Source organism: Bos grunniens, chromosome 29 (assembly GCF_055505025.1).
Source record: "Bos grunniens cultivar Pamir isolate PY7600 chromosome 29, Bosgru_T2T1.0, whole genome shotgun sequence".
Classification (NCBI taxonomy): Eukaryota; Metazoa; Chordata; class Mammalia; order Artiodactyla; family Bovidae; genus Bos; species Bos grunniens.
Window position 1 is genome coordinate 49540540 of NC_141193.1, and position 20888 is coordinate 49561427.

General features: G+C 43.1%; 1 protein-coding gene across 3 annotated transcripts in view; it reads left to right on the forward strand.

Moving 5' to 3' along the window:
• Positions 1–20888, forward strand: part of FAT3 (FAT atypical cadherin 3) — an 805898-nt gene that overhangs the window by 644862 nt on the left and 140148 nt on the right. The gene's annotated exons all lie outside the window — the stretch shown is intronic.

Sequence of the window (20888 nt, forward strand, 5' to 3'; positions counted from 1 at the left end):
GGCACCCCACTCCAGTACTCTTGCTTGGAAAATCCCATGGACGGAGGAGCCTGCTAGGCTGCAATCCATGGGGTCGCTAAGAGTCGGACACGACTGAGCGACTTCACTTTCACTTTTCACTTTTCACTTTCATGCATTGGAGAAGGAAATGGCAGCCCACTCCAGTGTTCTTGCCTGGAGAATCCCAGGGATGATGGAGCCTGGTGGGCTGCCATCTATGGGGTCCCACAGAGTTGGAAACAATTGAAGTGACTTAGCATAGCATAGCATACATAAATGGGCTTCCCTGGCGGCTCTGTCTGTAAAGAATCTGCCTGCTTACCCAGGTTTGATCCCTGAGTCGGAAAGATCCCCTGGAGAAAGGAATGGCAACCCACTCCAGTATTCCTGCCTGAAGAATCCCATGGACAGAGGAGCCTGGCAGGCTAGTCAGTGGGTCTGCACAGAGTAGGACATGACTGAGCAAGTGACGCACAGGTGCATGAAAGAGTTATGTGTGTTTGTTTCCTGATCATTTACTGCAAGATTTATCGGTTTGACCACAAAAGGAGCTTTCCTTGAATTTGCAAAGAAAAGGACATCTAGCATGGAGTTAACACACCGTGATATTCTTCACCTCTTCATGTTTTAGTCACAGAAGGTTAAAGTTGGAAAATCCCTGAATCCAAATTCATTTTACAAACTAAGAAAAGTAATATGTCCAAGGTCACACAGCTTTAATAAAAATGAGGACTGAGGGCAGGGGGCCCTGACCTCGCTCCCTGTTCCAGCCCCTCTGCCAGTGGGTCTTTGTCCTCCCTGCCTGGTGGAAGCTCTGGCTGGGGAGGCAGGGCTGTTAAACCCAGCGAAGCCTGGCCTGTTCCCAGCAGTCCTGTGTGTTACTGACATGCGCCAGGGTTGCTGACCGTCACTTACACTCTGCCACCTGAGTGCTTATGGAAGGCCACTGAGAGCAGGGAAAAGGACAAGAATCCCTGGGTGAGACTCACACTGTGTTAGATACCAGTATGAAGCAGATTTACCCTAAAGCTGTGTTTGGTTTTTCTTGTGTTTTATATTTTAGTACCAGAGACCCTCGGCCGGCCCTGGCAGAGAATGGGCGCACACACGTAGCCCGTAACCCCTCCTGTCCTCTTTGCATCTCTCTCGTGTCCCCATGACCCCAGAAACAATCACTAACTGGTTGAGGTTTGTTTTTTGTTTTTCCCTCATGAGCCCAGGTGCAGCCTCAACACGATGCTTCAGGTGGCGCAGATGAAATGTTTGCCAACCCTGAAGTCAGCTTATTGGTTTCTTAAGCTGATTTAAAATATGATGTAAGCTTTGGTAACAATGTGGTTTTTAAAAGGGGTGAGTTTTTAAAAAGTGTTTCATGTGCTTGTCTAGCCAACTATCTCTGAATTTGAAGCTGTTTCAAAAACATGATGAGATTCTTTCCTTTGGGTCTATTTGTAATTGTCAAGTGGTGAAGTTTGAACGAAGCAGTAGGGTGGGTTTTGTTGTTGTTCAGTCTCTCAGTTGTGTCCAACTCTTTGCAATCCCATGGACCACAGCACTCCAGGCTCCCCTGTCCTTCACTCTCTTCCCGAGTTTGCTCAAATTCACATCTAATGATTCAGTGACGCTGTCTAACCATCTCATCTTCTGCCGGTCGGTTTTAGTACAACGCTTTTCCTTTTCTTCATTCCAATAAACTGAAACCCAAAAGGGGGACGTGACAGGCACTGATAAGGCAGCCAGTGCGTATCAACTCCAGATCCTTCCACCAGTGCTCTTTCTTAAGGCAAACCCAAGACCCTGTTTGTCCAAGAGAATCCCCTTTATACCTATTGCACTAATGCAATCGTCAACAGCACCCAGTTCACACTCAAAGTGGTCCCAGTTGGAATAATAAACTATGCAGTCACCCTACCTAAACCCAGACTGCTTCAGAGGATCTTCAAAAGATAGTGAGAACCGAAAGGGGCCCAGGATTGAGATCCTGCAGGAATCACACACTCTAAGGACTAATTAACAACCCACGTGTAGTATTGCTAAGTCTTTAGTGCTAATTCACTTTAAATGAGAATTTAGAGTTTTTAAATTAGACATGGCTAACCATGTCTTAGCATATCCAACTTCAACTCCTTAGCACCACTTAAAAACATAAGATGTATTTGAATAAAATACAAATAAAGCGTGGAACCCTATTTATTACATACTTGTCTTTAGAGTTTTGTAACGGTTGAATTAAATGGTGATTCATTGTGCCCAGAATGTTATAGATACATGTTAAATATTTCACAACGAATTAATGAATAGTAGATGTTACATTTTCAATAGGGTCTGAGTGGCAGGTATGCTGGATATCCAGAGAACACAACTGATTCATGTTAACCTAAAAAACTTAGCTAGAAACTTTTATTTCAGAATTTCAGTAGGACCAAATGGTAAATCATTCAGTAGCATCTACTCCATGAATATTTCTTGAGTTCATGCCATGTGTAGGGAGCTTACTACATGCCTGAAGTCAGAGTGCTTCAGAGTTTTAAATCGAGACGACTGATGTGCACCTATTTTTTAAAAAATTAATTGAGAGAATGTGTTACAAGCCTTTGAATGGGCACATTGTTCACATCCTGCTTTCGTTGATCTTACTTCAGACCAGTATACAGTTGACTTGTCTCTAGGGCAGTTCCCTGGTGGTTCAGACGGTAAAGGATCCGCCTGCAATGCGGGAGACCCGGGTTTGATCCCTGAGTCAGGAAAATCTCCTGGAGAAGGGAATGGCAACCCACTCGAGTATCCTGGTCTGGAGAATTCCATGGACAGAGGAGCCTGGCGGGCTACAGTCCATGGGGTTGCAAAGAGTTGGACATGACTGAGTGACTTGTACTTTCAATTTTCACTAGGGCAGTTCAGAAATTAGAGCATTAGGGCAAACTTAGTGGTTCCCCTTGGCAAGGCCAAGCTCAGTAGGTTACTAAAGAGTATCAAGAGATTTTTCTTATCAAAAGTTTCCAAGTTACTCTGTGTCTCCAGGGCCGTGAGCTTCTTCTTTAAAAAAAAAAAAAAAAATTATTTATTTATTTGGCCTCACCAGGTCTTAGTCGTGGCATACAAACTCTTGTTCTTTTGTTTTTTTTTTTTTTTTGAGGCATACGAACTCTTACCTGTGGCATGTGAGATCTTGTTCCCCAACTGGGGATTGAACCTGGGGCCCCTGCATTGGGAGCTTAGAGTCTTAACCACTGGCCCTCCAGGGAAGCCGTGGGCTTCTTAAGAAGTGAGAACAGTGTTCAAGGTACAGATTTGCGTGCCATCATTCTTACCATCAGAAAACCAGTCCTCTGTCTCTCCGTCTGTATTTGGGATGAAGACCTCTCCAGCCTCTGCCGTTCAGGCCTCTGCCCACCTGAGCCATGGCTCCTGGTGGTGCCTACAGGGGCAATTTCTGGCTTAGTCACAGCCCTCGATATCAAGGACGTTTTTACAAGAAGGATATCCGGGGAAAAGAAAAGCGTTCTAGATTTTTTTTAGCAACCGCTTATGCACACTCCAACCCATGACCCAAGGCAACTTAATGACTTACCATCAAACGGAGATTCTTCAACCCGTAACTAAAATGTCCTGTAGTCTGAAAACACCTGTTCAGTTTTCTTTAGGGAACTTTTCTCGACTTTGTTCCTTTGGAACCATAAAACATGGTATGACAAGGGCTTCAAATCAGCCATAAACAACCTGTTGAGTTTCACTTCACAAATGTCAAATAAATCAGAGCCTCAGGGACCTCTGTGTCTACATGAAAGCCCTCCCTTCATCTGCGGTTTTCCTGTTCTCCCAGGATTCTTATGCCTCAGAGCTACAATATCTGGTGACGAATAAACATCTTTTTCTCTCTGAGATTCTCCAGCACAAGTACAGAATGTAAAAAGGTGCTGTGGACTTCAAGTTATAAAGACTCAGATGTACTAAACAAAAGAACAAGCATCCTCTTTACAAAAACCTCCTGCCAAGATGGACAAGGGCCTCTGTATAAAAGAGGTGTTGATTTTATGTGTTAAGAAGTGCTGATATTATTGTGCTGTATATAATATAGCTTGTGTGCTCAGAAGCTCAGTCATGTCCAACTCTTCGTGACTCCATGGACTGTAGCTCGCCAGGCTCCTCTGTCCATGGGATTCTCCAGGCAAGAATACTAGGGTGGGGTGCCATTCCCTTCCCTTGTGGGATGGCTACCTTTGATGGTTCTTTAACAGTCTTCTCTTTGCCTATAACCAGCTACCATTTTTTAGTGCTGTCTGTATTCCAAAATTGTCCCAAGTTTTAAGAGCTGACTTCCAATTTCTACACATAAAAGATCATGGAATGGTAGCAAATAATTCATGACTGGCACCAGAAATAACCTTCATTGCTATAGACCAGAGCATGAATAATGATGAATGGAGAAATTTAAAACCTCCACCCTAGTTCCAGCTGTGTTCCCATCTGTCCCCACCCGCTCCCAGCTTCCACATCCAGCTGCCTCCAGCAAGTCCATGCAAACCAGAACCTAGTTGTCAGGATGTCCCTGGGGGTCCAGTGGTTAAGACTTTGCCTTCCAATGCAACGGGTGCAGGTTATATCTCCAGTCAGGGGCTAAGCTCCTACATGCCTTGCAGCCAAAAAACAAAAGAGAAACAAAAAGGAATCAATATAATAACAAATTCGATAAAGATTTTTAAAATGGTCTACATTAAAAAAGAATCTAGTGCAAACAAACTAAACTCCCCAAGACAGCTTGTTGGAAACTATCCAACAGGTCCTGAAATTCATGAAAGTGTTGATAAATTTTGGTATGCTTGTACATATTTTCAGAGAGTAGCTCCTCAGTATTAATCAGGTTTTAAAATGGGTAGTTGCCCTAAAAATGGTTAAGGTAAATTAACTCTTCAACACTTTCATTACTGGGAAACTCCAGTTAAAAATTTCAGTATGCAACCACCCAGACTTCCTAGGAAACGCCACATCGTGTGTGCAACCCCATGGACTATAGCACTCTGGGCTCCTCTGTTCATGGATTTTTTAGGCAAGAAATACTGGAGTGGTTTGCCATTTCCTCCTCCAGGGGATCCTCCTGACCCAGGAATCAAAACTGCATCTCCTGTGTCTCCTGCATTGACAGGCAGACTCTTCACCACTGAGCCACCAGTGAAGCACACATACCTGAGGGAGTTATTGGCTTTGTAACACCTTCGTAATACCTTCCTGCTCCGGTGATGGGGCTGGCTCTTGCCATACCATTTCAAAGCACTGTCATTCTGAGTTAAGAAAGAGAATGAGTTTGCTTACCAAAGCCCCGAATAGTGACAGCCTATGGTGAACAGTGTCGGATTCATGATCTTCGAAGAAGATGCACCTTTGGGACCAAGGGTCAGGCTTGATCACTCAAGAGCTTTTGTGTAGTAGAGTTTTATTAAAGTATAAAATGGCACAGAGAAAGCTTCTAACATAGACACCAGAAGGGGGATGAAGAGTGCCCCATCGCTAGTCTACGCTAGGGAGTTATATACTTTTTAATTAGTTATTACAGTAAATCAAAAGAGTGTCTCAAGGTTGTAAATATAGTACTAGATCCACTCTTATAATTTACATTTTAAGATAAGAGGATTAGCCAGAAGGTTTTAAGGAAAGAGAAACTGTCCTTGAGCAGGATACATTGTTTTTATATAATCCTTAGTACAGAGTTTAAACTGAGTTATTTGTTGTGTAATCATCAGTTCTGGGCTTAAAGAAAAAGAATTATGAACATTTTATGTGACTAAGACTAAGGAACGTAGAGGGAAAAAAAGACATTTGTCCTTTCCTCCTCCTTGAGAATTCCAGATCCCTGTCTCCTCCTGGAGAGCCCCAGACCCCTCTCGCCTCCTCAGGGACCCCAGACTTCTTATCAACCTGCCTAGGAATTGACTTTCTCAGTAGCAAATAGGAATTTAGCTTCCCTGAAGAATTTTTTTTTTTTAATAGAAACATTCTGTAAAAAAAAAAAGGTGGGGGTGGGGCGGGCGGCAGGTGCGGTATTCTTCAGTGTTATGGGTGTGTTCCCCACTTTGATGCCATGCCATGCCAGGCCAGAGGTGAGCAGAGGTGTCTGGCCTGGCAGAGAATGATGAAAGGATTAGGAGAAGGGGGGCCTTCTGGCTGGTGGGAACATGAGGCATCACAGGAACACTGGCTGTTGTAAGAGGGGAAGGAGGAACATCAGGTGGAATGGAAGGCTTATAAAGAGCAGAAATAATGAGCTGCTGAGAAGGATGAGGTTGTCCATGCATACATGAGCACTACAGATCCATGTGAAGAGAGATTCTATTCTTAGCACCCAGACTGTGGTCTCTACACACCATTTTCCATGGGAAAGAAACCAGGATTCCTTGTAGAACTAGCTGATTCCAGGTCTGGGACAGAAGCCTCGGCATCTTATCCTGCCAGAAAAGGCTAGTGGAATATTGTTTGACAGTAACAAGAGACAATTCAAACTGCATTCTACTAAAGATGGAAATGTTTGAGCGTCAAAAAGAATTATGACTACAATGGACAGAAACAAACGAAATAGATAAAACCTGTGTTTATACTATAATCAAAAACAAACAAACTCATTTAACTCTCACAGTGCCTCCATAAGGCAGGTACTATTTGCCGTGAACAGAATGTACTGCCATCCCACACCCGAGGTGCCTGTGCCCTCCCAGCCTTTAGAATTCACAAATATGTCATTCCATGGCAAAGGGGGCCCTGCAGATGTGATTAAGGTTACAGATCTTAGCTTGTGAGACTCACCTAGATGACTCCAATGGATTCAGTCTAATCACATGAGCCCTTAGGCAGACGATCCTGTCCAGCTGAAGCTGGAAGCAATACAGCTAAATGAGAAACCAGAGATGTCCGAATGGGACAGGATTTGAAATATCATCACTTGTCTGAATAACTAGTCACTCATTCATGTCCAACTCTTTGTGATCCCATGGACTGTAGCCTACCAGGCTCCTCCATCCATGGAATTTTCCAGGCAAGAGGACTGGGGTGGGTTGCCATTTCCTTCTCCAGGGGATCTTCCCAACCCAGGGATCGAACCCAGGTCTCCCGCATTGTAGGCAGACGCTTTAACCTCTGAGCCACCAGGGAAGCCCCTGTCTGAATATGGAAGATGCAGCAGGCCAGGAAGGGAGGCAGCCTTTTGGATCCTGCTGAAAGCCAGCAGGGACGCAGGGACCGCAGGCCTTGAACCTCAAGAAACTGAGCGCAGCCAACAACCCAAGTGAACCTTCGAACTGGTTCATCCTCAGACCTTCCAGAAGGGGACACAGCTCTGAGGACCCCTTGATTTGGGGTTTGTGAGACTCAAAGCCATACCATACCTCAACATCTGACCTGCAGAACTAGGAATAATACATGAGTATTGTTTTAAACTGATAAAACTGTGATGATTTATGTTGGAAATAGGAAAATAACCCCCTATTATCATCCCCATTTTACAGATAAGGAAACTGAAGCAAAACAGCTTTAAGTAACTTCAGTATATGAGGGTTCAGATATAGGTAGTTGGATTCCAGAACCTCTTCTGTGTTCTCAACCACTATACTGTGATGCCTCTCAAAAGGAAGATGATGTCTTTGCTAATTATTCCAAGGCAGGAAGAGACACTCAATTGGCTCTGCTGTTATTAGGGGGGACACTTTTAAAGATGACTGCCTGGTAAACATGGCGCTACCTTTGGCCATTAGACTGTCTCATAGCCAGTCATATATGCTAGGAAGACGGCAAAACACGTCAACCACCTCGTAGCCCCGCTTTCCACCCACTGAGCTTACGGGCCACAGAGACACACATTAGCAAGGAAGAGAAAGGAGCGGTTCTTAACAGTTTTTTCCATGCATCTACCAAACACGTATGAACTGCTGTATCTTCATAGGGAAGTGAAGTGGTAGTCACACAGTGGTGTCCAACTCTCTGCAACCCCATGGACTGTAGCCCGCCAGACTCCTCTGTCCATAGGATTCTCCAGGCAAGAACACTGGAGTGGGTTGCCATTATCTTCATAGTAGGTTTAAACAAATCTACAGCCTGCCTTTGTATCTTCAATTTTCTTGAAGATATCTCTAGTCTTTCCCATTCCATTGTTTTCCTCTATTTCTTTGCACTGATCACTGAGGAAGGCTTTCTTATCTCTCCTTGCTATTCTTTGGAACTCTGCATTCAAATGGATATATCTTTCCTTTTCTCCTTTGCCTTTTGCTTCTCTTCTTTTCTCAGCTATTTTTAAGATCTCCTCAGACAACCGTTTTGCCTTTTTGGATTTCTTTTTCTTGGGGATGGTTTTGATCACTACCTCCTGTATGATGTTACAAACCTCCGTCCATGGTTCTTCAGGCACGGGATCTCATCCCTTGAGTCTATTTGTTACTTCCACTGTACAGTCATAAGGGATTGATTTAGGTCATACCTGAATGGTCTAGTGGTTTTCCCTACTTTCTTCAATTTAAGTCTGAATTTTGCAATAAGGAGCTCATGATCTGAGCCACAGGCAGCTCCTGGTCTTGTTTTTTCTGGCTGTATAGAGCTTCTCCATCTCGGCTGCAAAGAATATAATCGATCTAATTTCAGTATTAACGATCTGGTGATGACTATGTGTAGAGTCTTCTCTTGTGTTGTTGAAAGAGTGTGTTCGCTATGACAGTGCATTCTCTTGTCAAGTCTGTTAGCCTTTGCCCTGCTTTATTCTGTACTCCAGGGCCAAACTTGCCTGTTACTGTGGGTATCTCTTGACTTCCTATTTTTGCATTCCAGTCCCCTATTATGAAACAGACATCTCTATTTGGTATTAGTTCTAGAAGGTCTCGTAGGTCTTCATAGAACCATTTAACTTCACCTTCTTCAGCATTCCCTGGTGGCTCAGATGGTAAAGTGTCTGCCTGTAATGCAGGAGATCTGGGTTTAATCCCTGGGTTGGGAAGATCCCCTGGAGAAGGAAATAGCAACCTACTCCAGTATCCTTGCCTAGAAAATTCCATGGATGGAGGAGCCTGGTGGGCTTCAGTCCATGGGGTCGCAAAGAGTCGGACACAACTGAGCGACTTCACTTTCACTTTCTTTCTTTGGCATTACTGGTTGGAGCACAGACTTGGGTTACTGTGATATTGAATGGTTTGCCTTGGAAACGAACAGAGATCATTCTGTTGTTTTTGAGAGTGCACCCAAGTACTGCATTTTGAACTCTTGTTGACTCTGACAGCTACTCCATTTCTTCTAAGGGATTCTTGCCCACAGTAGTAGATATAATGGTCATCTGAATTAAATTCACCCATTCCAGTCCATTTTAGTTCACTGATTCCTAAAATGTTGATGTTCACTCTTGCCATCTCCTGTTTGACCACTTTCAATTTATCTTCATTCATGGACCTAACATTCCAGGTTCCTATGCAATATTGTTCTTTACAGCATCAGACTTTACTTCCATCACAAGTCACTTCCACAACTGGGCATTGTTTTCTCTTTGGCTCAGCCTTTTTATTCTTTCTGGAGCTGTTTCTCCACTCCTCTCCAGTAATATATCGGGCACCTACTGACCTGGGGAGCTCATCTTTCAGTGTCATCTTTTTGCCTTTTCATACTGTTCTTGGCGTTCTCAAAGCAAGAATACTGAAGTGGTTTGCCATTGCCTTCTCCAGTGAACCACATTTTGTCAGAACTCTCTACCACGCCCATGCATCTTCGGTGGCCCTACACGGCATGGCTCGTAGTTTCATTGAGTTAGAAAAGGCTGTGATCCAAGTATTGTTTGGTTAGTTTTCTGTAACTGTGGTTTTCATTCTGTCTGCCCTCTGGTAGACAAGGATAAGAGGCTTGTGAAAGCTTTCTGATGTGAGGGACTGGCTGTAGGGGAATCTGAGTCTTGCTCTGATGGGCAGGGCCATGCTCAGTAAATTTTTAATCCAATTTTCTGTTGATAGGTGGGGCTATGTTCCCTACCTGTAGTTTGGCCTGAGGGGTAATGGCAGGAATAGTGACCTCCTTCAAAAGGACTTACACCAGGACTGTTGTATTCAGTGCCCCTGACCCCACCCCAGGCCACTGTCAACCCATGCTTTTGCTAGAGATTCCTGGACACTCACAGGCAAGTCTGGCTTAGTCTCTTGTGGGGCACAATAAAGGACAGAAATGATATGGACCTAACAGAAGCAGAAGATATTAAGAAGAGGTGGCAACAATACACAGAAGATCAACAATACACACAAAAAATCTTAATGACCCAGATAACCATGATAGTGTGATCACTCACCTAGAGCCAAACATCCTGGAATGTGAAGTCAAGGGGGCCTTGCTGCTGTTGCTGCTGCTAAGTCGCTTCAGTTGTGTCCAATTCTGTGCGACCCCATAGACGGCAGCCCACCAGGCTCCCCCGTCCCTGGGATTCTCCAGAAAAGAACACTGGAGAGGGTTGCCATTTCCTTCTCCAATGCATGAAAGTGAAAAGTCAAAGTGAAGTCACTCAGTCGTGTCCGACTCTTAGTGACCCCATGGACTGCAGCCCACCAGGCTCTTCCGTCCATGGGATTTTCCAGGCAAGAGTACTGGAGTGGGGTGCCACTGCCTTCTCCACAAGGGAGCCTTAGGTAGCATCATTACAAACAAAGCTAGTGGAGGTGATGAAATTGCAGCTACTGCTGCTGCTGCTAAGTCACTTCAGTCATGTCCAACTCTATGCTACCCGATAGACAGCAGCCCACCAGGCTCCTCCGTCCCTGGGATTCTCCAGGCAAGAATACTGGAGTGGGTTGCCATTTCCTTCTCCAGTGCATGAAAGTGAAAAGTCAAAGTGAAGTTGCTCAGTCGTGTCTGACTCTTCATGACCCCATGGACTGTATCCCACCAGGCTCCTCCATCCATGGGATTCTCCAGGCAAGAGTACTGGAGTGGGTTGCCATTGCCTCCTCCAAAATTCCAGCTGAACTATGTCAAATCCTAAAAGATGATGTTGTTAAAGTGTTGCACTCACTATGCCAGCAAATTTGGAAACCTCAGCAGTGACCACAGGACTGGAAAAGGTCAGTTTTCATTCCAGTTGCAAAGAAAAGCAATGCCAAAGAATGCTCAAACTACCACACAACTGCACTCATCTCACACACTAGCAAAGTAATGCTCAAAATTCTCCAAGCCAGGCTTCAACAGTACATGAACCAAGAACTCCCAGATGTTCAAGCTGGATTTAAAAACGCAGAGGAACCAGAGATCAAATTGCCAACATCTGTTGGATCATAGAAAAAGCAAGAGAAATGCAGAAGAACATCTATTTCTGCTTCATTGACTATGCTAAAGCTTTTGTGTGGATCATAACAAACTGGAAAATTCTGTGGATCACAACAAACTGGAAAAGAGATGGGAATACCAGACCACCTGACCTGCCTCCTGAGAAGTCTGTATGCAGGTCAAGAAGCAACAGTTAGAACTGGACGTGGAAAAAAGACTGGTTCCAAATCAGAAAAGGAGTACATCAAGGCTGAATACTGTCACCCTGCTTATTTAACTTATATCCAGAGTACATCATGAGATATGCTGAACTGCATGAAGCACAAGCTAGAATCAAGATTGCCAGGAGAAATACCAATAACCTCAGATATGCAGATGACACCACCCTTATAGCAGAAAGCAAAGATGAACTAAAGAGCCTCTTGACGAAAGTGAAAGAGGAAACTGAAAAAACTGCATTAAAACTCAACATTCAGAAAACTAAAATCATGGCATCCAGTCCCATCACTTTATGGCAAATAGATGGGGAAACAGTGGAAACAGTGAGAGACTTTATTTTCTTGGGCTCCAGAATCACTGCAGATGGTGACTGCAGTCATGAGATTAAAAAATATTTGTTCCTTGAAGAAAAGCTATAACCAACCTAGACAGAATATTAAGAAACAGACATTACTTTGCCGACAAAGGTCTGTCTAGTCAAAACAATGTTTTTTCCAGTAGTTACATATGGATGTGAGAGTTGGACCATAAAGGAGGCTGAGCAGCAAAGAAATGATGCTTTTGAACTGTGGTGTTGGAGAAGACTCTTGAGAGTCCCTTGGACTGCAAGGAGATCCAACCAGTCAATCCTAAAGGAAATCAGTCCTGAATAGTCATTGGAAGAACTGATGCTGAAGCTGAAACTCCAATACTTTGGCCACCTGATGCGAAGAACTGACTCACTGGAAAAGACTCTGATGCTGGGAAAGATTGATGGCAGAAGGAGAAGGGAACGGCAGAGGATGAAATGCTTGGATGGCATCACCAACTCAATGGACATGAGTTTGAGTAAACTCCAGGAGATAGTGAAGAACAGGGAAGCCTGACATGCTGCAGTACATGGAGTCACAAAGACTTGGTCACGATTGAGTGACTGAACAGCAACAAACAACAAAATTTACTTTACAATGTTGTTTGGTTTCCACCATACATTAACATGAATCAGCCACAGGTACACATATGCTCCCTCCCTCTTGAGCCTCCCTCCTACCTCCCACCCTATCCTGCCCCTCTAGGTCGTTGCAGACCACCAGGTTGAGCTCTCTATGTTATACAGCGACTTCCCATTAGCCATCCATTTTACATGTGGTGATCCATATATTTCAATGCTTCTCTCTCGGTTCTTCCTGCCCTCTCCTGCTGCAGCTTGTGATCTTATAACCACTGTGTTGGTGATGGACAGAGAAGCCAGCCGGGCTACAGTCCATAGGGTCGCAAAGAGTCAGACACGACTGAGGGGCTGAACTGAACTGAACTGAGAGCCTGCCTCTCCTAAAAGACCGATGGACAAAAATTTATAGTAATATATAACATTTGTTATTTGCATAATTAATTAGCATCATTCTAAGTTTCATTTGCCTGACATCCTGGGAGTAGTTAAATCAAGTTTTATCATGACATTGATTTTTCCAGTGAGAAACTGAGGCACAGACAGGTTAGGCGGCTGCCCTAGGTGGACACAGGTAAAGAGATATCGTACAAGTCAAAATCAGGTACCATCTCAGGAACTTTGCCCTATATATCTATATATGCAAAGTATACTGGGTAATTCATTAGGGGAAGAATTTTCTCTAGTGGAAGCATTGACCCTAAATCAGGTGACCCTTGTTTAAAGTCAACCCTAAACCAGTTTCTTACCACAGAAGGGAGCCTCATCCCTGTGAGACTCTGTTTCTCCAGCATAATCAGAATAAGATCTTACATACTTCATGGGTTATTGTTAAGAATAAAATAAGATACTATGAGGTATCTTGAGATCTGTGACCTGCCAGACACATGTAGGTTTTATTATTATCATTTTTTCTCAACTTAAAATTGAATAATATACCTACTAGCTATAAAATCCTATGTGTGGGGGCTTTTTATTGTTATTTATGAAAGGCAGCAGGGATATGCATGCCCAAATAATAATCTCAAAATTACACTGATTTGATTCAGGGACTCGTGATATGTGCTTTTGTGGTTTTAATATACTCTCCTTATTCGAGTCCTGCTTTGATTTATAAAGATATGAAAATCAGCTTGTGTTTGTTTGCTCCACAGCCAAACCTGAGATTAAAAGTCTCTTTCAGATCATCCCCACATTTCTTAAGCCCCACAAAGTAGTTAATTGAGATTGACCACTAAGTCTTCCTGCCAGCAGGTCTGTGCTCTCTGGGGCTTGGAGGTCCATGATGTGAATTCGTAGGTTAGCCTTGCCCATGACAACCACAGGGATTCCATTCCTCTTTTATCTCTAGGTGATGTTGGGAGTTCCTGATTGGCCTCCTTCCTTGTAAAGAATGGCTCAGAAGGTAAAGAATCTGCCTGCAATGCAGGAGATCGGGGTTCCATCCTTGGGTTGGGAAGATCCCCTGGCCAAGAGAATGGCTACCCACTCCAGTATTCTTGCCTGGGAAATCCTATGGACAGAGGAGCCTGACGGGCTACAGTCCATGGGGTTGCAGAGTCAGATGTGACTGAACGGTTAACACTCTCACTTTTCATCTTAAAGATTCGAACTTTGTCTTAGCCTTTTCCTCCAACTTGTACCTGCTTAACAGGGGGTGGAGGGTAGAAACAGATCACTTTTGTTAATGCTGCTTCCGGGCTTCCCTGGTAGCTCAGTTGTAAAGAATCTGCCTACCAATGCTGGAGTCTCTGGTTCTATCCCTGGGTTGGGAAGATCCCCGAAAAGAAATGGCAACCTGCTCCAGTATTCTTGCCTGGGAAATGCCATGGACAGAGGAACCTGGTGGGCTACAGTCCATAGGGTTACAAAAGAGTCCTAGACAACTGAGCAACTACACAACAGAAATGACAGCAACTAATGCTGCGCCATGGTCCCCTGGACCGAGGGATGCTCTCTTTTGGGTATATCTTTTGTTTCCTTTAACATCATCTCCTTCTTAGCAGATGAAAAGGGCAGGGGCCCAAAGCTTCCTTGTACATTTAGGTTAGGACAATGCTGGAACAAGTGCAATTAAAGAGATGAAATAAGGCAGCAAGCCAACTCTACCATGAGACTCTATGTTAAAAAAATAATTATAAAAATCTCACTGTATGTAATAGATCCATGCCTGACAACTTATGAGCAAATCAATTCTTGAAAATGGATTCCGACTTTAAAGGCAACAGGACACTTTCTGTTCAGAATAATCTCAAGATTAATGTTCCTTAAATGAGAATGGTCATATCAGTTAGCTGTTTTGTAAATTAGGATGTTTGTATAACGGAACATCATGTTTGCACATTTATAATTAATGCATATATAATTTAAGTGTGGGCTTCCCTGGTGGCTCAGCGGTAGAATCCGCCTGTTAATGCAGGAAACGCGTTTGATCCCTGGGTCAGGAAGATCCCCTGGTGGGTGGAATGGCAACCCATTCCAGTATCCTTGCCTGCAAAATCCCATGGAGAGAGAAGCCTGGCGGGCTACAGTCCATGGGGTGTCGTAAAAGAGTCAGACATGACTAAGCAACTAAACAAGAATTTAAGCACACATGGACATGATATAATGGGATGCTACAGAATTTGGCTCCCTGAGACCTAGGTATGAGTGTGGCCTTGCCGTTATGACTTGGGCAAATTGCTTAACATCTCTGATTCTCATTTGTCATGTTGATAAGCTAAAGATAGTAAAGTTGAAGAAATGAATGAATGTAAGTTGATAAACTGGAAAACAAGCACGTGCTGATGTGATTTTTCTTCTTAATGCATTCAAAAACAGGTCTTGCAAGGTTGGAGGGGATACCAGAGGCATCATCCCTGAAACTACAACTGTGGAGTGTTTTAAATATTGTTCTGAATGCAAACAGAGGCAGAATTTTCAGTAATTCAGGATTTAATTTGTTCTAATAAAAGACAGAGGCCTTACCCTTCAGCTCACCCCATGGACACTTCATGCCATGAGTCTTTGTAAAGCGAGGATCGGCATCTACCCAGACTTGGCTCAGACAAGCCTGCAAAACCCAGAGTGTTTGCAGTGGGCAGCACTGAAACCAGAAGAGACTTCCCACACTCAGGGTCCCTCCTGCTTGGAGTCCATTGTGCTTCTCTAGGCCTTTCAATTACCATTTTGAACACAACATCTTTGAAAGTTACTTTGCTTTGTTTGGTTGTTCAGGAGCTCACAAATGGCCCCAACTGTGGGAAATAAAAAGCAAATGAGGAAAAGGAAGTCTTTTACAGAGAAACACTTGTTCTGACTGTAGATTAGGCTCAGGACAAAGCAAGCAGAAAGAGGCAAGCTTTTCAAGAGCACATCAACTTTGAAACTTCAGGAAGGTCAGGGCAGGCTTGCTGGCCGGAAAGGCTCTTTTATCCCATTAATATAACAGCTTCTGTGAACACAAATATTTTAGCATCTTGGCTAAGTTAACTGGAACTTTTTAAAGGAAATAAATGGCATTCAAAGAATCTAGAATGGCTTTCCAAATACAGTGGAGATAAAACAATGCCGCAGATTCCTCCATCACACTTCTCTGAAATTTTTCTACCATAAACTAGAAGCAAAGATTGTCTGCATGTCAAGCTCACCCCCATGGCAAGTCATCCTGGCACATAAGTCATGCTACCACCCTTTTCCTCTCACTCAAAAACGATCTCCACCAGAGTGGTGTATAGTACAGGTATTTATACGAACAACCATGGTCCAACTAAATTTAGTTCTAAAAGTAAGTAATTGTTTAGACTACAGCCAAAAGCCTGCCTATTATTTAATGGAGAACCAACTAAAGGCTTTCTTATTAGGGATAAGATAAGAATATCACTGTTTGTATCCACCAATGCAATTAGCTAAGATAAAGCAATTTGTATTATAAGAATTGTAAAGAAAAAGGTAAACTGATCTCTATTTGTATATAGTGTAATTATATATCTGAAAAGTTCTAAGGAGTGAATGGAGCTACTTCAAAAGATAGGAAAATCAGTAAAGTAACAAGTTATAAATTTAACAAACATTAATAGCCTACATGTATAGCTCACCTCCCCCCAACCAAAAAATAAAAAATAAAAAAACAGTGAAAATGTGTAATGAAAAAGAACCCATTTAGGTTAGCACATATATATGTATGTGCTATTTGTGGAAAACTAAAACACTACTGAAAAAATAGTAGATTTGAACAAAGGGAAAAAGACAAACTATATTCTTGGATAGAAAGACTCTATCATCAAGAAATTAGTTCTCCCTTAATTATGCTGTACTTTTAATATCTAAATTTAAAATGTTATCATTTTGTCAGATGCAATAAGTTGATTATAAATTAGTTTAGAAGAGCAGCAAGCAAGAATAGCCCGGAAAATCCTGAAAAAAAAAAAAAAAAAAACACCTTAAAGAGGACTTAGCTTTTCCAAATAATTAAAATGTATATAAAGAAAATATTGAATCACTATTTACACACCAGGAAGTAACATAGTGCTGTAGGTCAATTATTCACGCTAAGTCATTTCAGTCGTGTCCAACTCTTTGTGACCCTATGGACTGTAGCCCACCAGTCTCCTCTGTCCATGGGATTCTTCAGGCAAGAACACTGGAGTGGGTCGCCATGCCCTCCTCCAGAGGATCTTCTCTACCCAGGGATCAAACCCAGGTCTCCTGTGGCTCCTGCATTGCAGGAGGATTCTTTACCACTGAGCCACTGGGGAAGCCCTATAGGTCAATTATACTTCAGAAACAAACAAACGAATTCACAGAAAAATAGGTCATACTTGTGGTTACCGGAGGCAGGTGGTAGGAAGAGGGGGAACTGGATGAAGGTACAAAAAAAGGTCTTGTCTTTTCCTGTGTGCGTGCTCAGTCACTTAGTCATGTCCAACTCTTTGCAACCCCATGGCCTGTAGCCCACCAGGTTCCTCCATCCGTGGGATTCTCCAGGCAAGAATACTAGAGTGGGTTGCCATTTCCTTCTCCAGGGGATCTTCCCAACCCAGGGATCAAACCCACGTCTCCTGCGCCTCCTGCATTGGCAGGCAGATTCTTTGCCACTGAGCCACCTGGGAAGTCTAAGCAAAAGGTACAAACTTCCAATTATAAGAGAAATAAGTCCTAGGGAGGTAATGTTCAACACAACAGATATAATTAATATGTCTATATGTTATACATGAAATTTGTTGAGAGTAAATCCTAAGAGTTCTTATCACGGAGAAGAATGTATTTCCTATTTCTTTAGCTTTGTATCTATATGAGATGATAGACGTTCACTAAACTCTTTCTGATAATCACTGCAAGACTTACATGAAGTGGAATCATTACGCTGTACATCTTAAACTTACATGGTGCTTTATGTCAGTTATGTCTCCAGAAACTGGAAGGAAAAAAAATACTACGAAGGCTCTATAATTAAAACATTTTGATGTCGATGCAAGAAGACAGATAAACCAATGGAACAAAATAGAAAAGCCAGAAATATACTACTTGCATATGTAAATTTAGTATAGAGTAAAAGTGGCTACTAAAATCCGTGGAAAAGTGGTAGTTTTCTAAAAATTATCATTGAAATAAATGGAGAGCCATGTGGAAAAAAAATAAAACCGGACTCATTCCTCACATAATATACTAGGAGAAATTCCAAATGGATTAGAGATAAAAATGTAAGAAAAAGAAGCATTTAAATTCTATTTTTGAAAAATGTGTAATCACCAAAACCTGGAAATGTAAAACTATGATTTAACATCCAGAAGCAATCAGGGAAAAGATTGACGTGTTCAACTACATGAAAATAAAATAAAAACTTTTGCATGACAAAAAAAATAAGGTTTCCATGAACAAAGTAAAAATAAATGACAAAGTTGACAACATTGGAAATTTATATCATGCTTCCAAAATAAATAGAACAAAGGACTGTCTAACCCACAGGAGAATGAGCTGATAGTTTTCACAGGAAAGGAAGTGCATGTGTGCTGCTGAGGGGAGGTTGGGGTCTTGTGGACAGGGCACTAGAACACTGGCGGGGCAGGGGCATCCGGCTGGACGTAGGGTCCTGCGAGCCAGGAACACGCCTCCCCCAGGGCACCATCAGGCATGTCCCCTCAGCTCGGGATGGGAGAACTGAGGCGGGAAAGTGCTGCTGTGGCTCCGGCCTTTCTCGGAGGTGGTGGAGCCAATGGTTCTTAAACATTTGAAAAGATGCTCAACCTCACTCGTAATAAGAGAAAGGAAAATTCTAAATAACATTGAGCTGCCATTTCTCATCTATTAGACTGGCCAAAAATTTTACTGCATGCTCTGTTGGTAAGGCTGTGAGAGGGCAGTCATTCTTGTATATAACCATAGAAATGCCAAGTGATCAAACTTATGGGCATGGAAATATAGGAAGTGTTTCAGAAAATCATAAGTACGTCTCCTTTGAGCTAGCAATCCCAATTTTAGGAACACAAATACATGTTAGCAAAACTATGAAAACATACAGGCACAAGGCTCTTTATTGCATGCTCATTGTAAGAGCAAAAATAGGAAACATCTTAAATGAACGTCAGTAGAGGACTGGTTGGATTAATTATAATACATGTACCCTTGGAAGATTATTTGTACACTGTTGTGGCATGGTCTTCGTTATATAAAGCAGCAACGTTATTGACCTTTTGAGTCAGATGGCTCTTTGTCGTGAGTGGCTGACCTCAGCTGGCCTCAGCCTGCAGCAGCTTGAGGCAGGGCTTCGGCCCCGGCCAGAGATGAGGTCGGGCTGCAGCAGTCAGAGCGCTGCATTGTAGCCGCTAGACCAAGTGTCAGTGAAAGGCCCTCACCCTTTGGCTTTGCAGAAGAAAATTCCCACAAAGAAAGTGGTGAGCAAGTATTTATTCGGAGGAAAATGTGTACAGTACATGTGGACAGGCACGCGGGCGGACTCAGAGAGTCACGCCCTCGTGACAGTTTAAGTGACGTAATGGGGCGTTTCCTCCAGGTTTCCCCTGGCCAGTCATTCTGACTAGCCTGGTTCAGAGTACGTATCTGGTATGTCTCACGGTCCTCCCACATGTGCACACACGTCTCTTAGCCAAGGTAGGTTCCACCAAAGAGGCCTAGCTTGGCATCCGTTAGCATCACTCCCCTCGGACCTCCGAGGAGCCCCTCTGTGCTTGTGTAGCTGGGGAGGTTTCCTGACTGTGAGAATGAGAAGTATGTGGGCCATTACATTCTGTCTGGGCAGCCTCCTCTCTCCGTCCTGCTATTGCTGTTTCGGGGTTTCAGTCCACAGGGAACCAACCTCTACTCCCTTCACACTGGTGGGAGGGGCCCATCTGCCTCCTGCCGCAGGGCTAGCCTGTGCGTTCCAGAGGTTGAGCAGCTTCCCTGCCCTCTACCCGCCAGGTTCTAGGAAAACTCCCCCCCCCCCCCCCCCCAGCTTGTGACAACCAAAACCATCTCCAGACACTGTGAAATGACCCTGGGAAACAAGGTCCTCCTTGGTTGAGAACTACTGATAAAACGTTAGGTGAAATAGCTTGTTGAGGGCAAGTGTATACAATATGGTCATACTGATAAAGTAAATGGATGAAATATAACATTACTGGAAAAAAAGGTTGCTTGTAGGAGAAGAGAATACAAGAAAAGGAAAAATAATGAAGCTAAGCTTGACTATAACTTTTCTGTAAATTTAACACTGGTAATTTTACATATAATAGAAAATGAAATTAAATGTTAAAAAAGCAAGTCAAAAATTTGAAAGTAAATGGAAGCAAACAAATTCATATGTGTATCTAGTTGGAAGCATGTATGCACAAGGTAGACTATTCCACATGACTTTACACGCACTAATTCGACTACATATCCCTGCTGCTGCTGCTAAGTCGCTTCAGTCGTGTCCGACCCTGTGTGACCCCAGAGACAGCAGCCCACCAGGCTCCATCGTCCCTGGGGTTCTCCAGGCAAGAACACTGGAGTGGGTTGCCATTTCCTTCTCCAATGCATGAAAGTGAAAAGTGAAAGTGAAGTCGCTCAGTCGTGTCCGACTCTTCTCGACCCCATGGACTGCAGCCTACCAGGCTCCTCCGTCCATGGGATTTTCCAGGCAAGAGTACTGGAGTGGGGTGCCATTGCCTTAGTGGAATAAATCTAAAGGACAAAAAGAACTGCAAAAGAATATTAGATCAATTTGAATGACCATACTGTAATTATAATAACAATATTGCTGTTATTCAGACACTTTGTGGCTCATATTTCAGATAAGTGAATATTCAGACAGGTGAATATGTATGATAATGTCACTGAGCATGAGAAATGTCATCATGGGAGAAAGAAGATACACATGTGAAAAGAACGAGATTACGTAAAAACCTTGACAGGCACCTTAATATTGTTTTTGTTTTGTTTTTTACTGTAGTATAATTGACTTACAATATTGTATTAACTTCAGGTGTACAACATAGTATCTCAGTATTTTTCTACATTA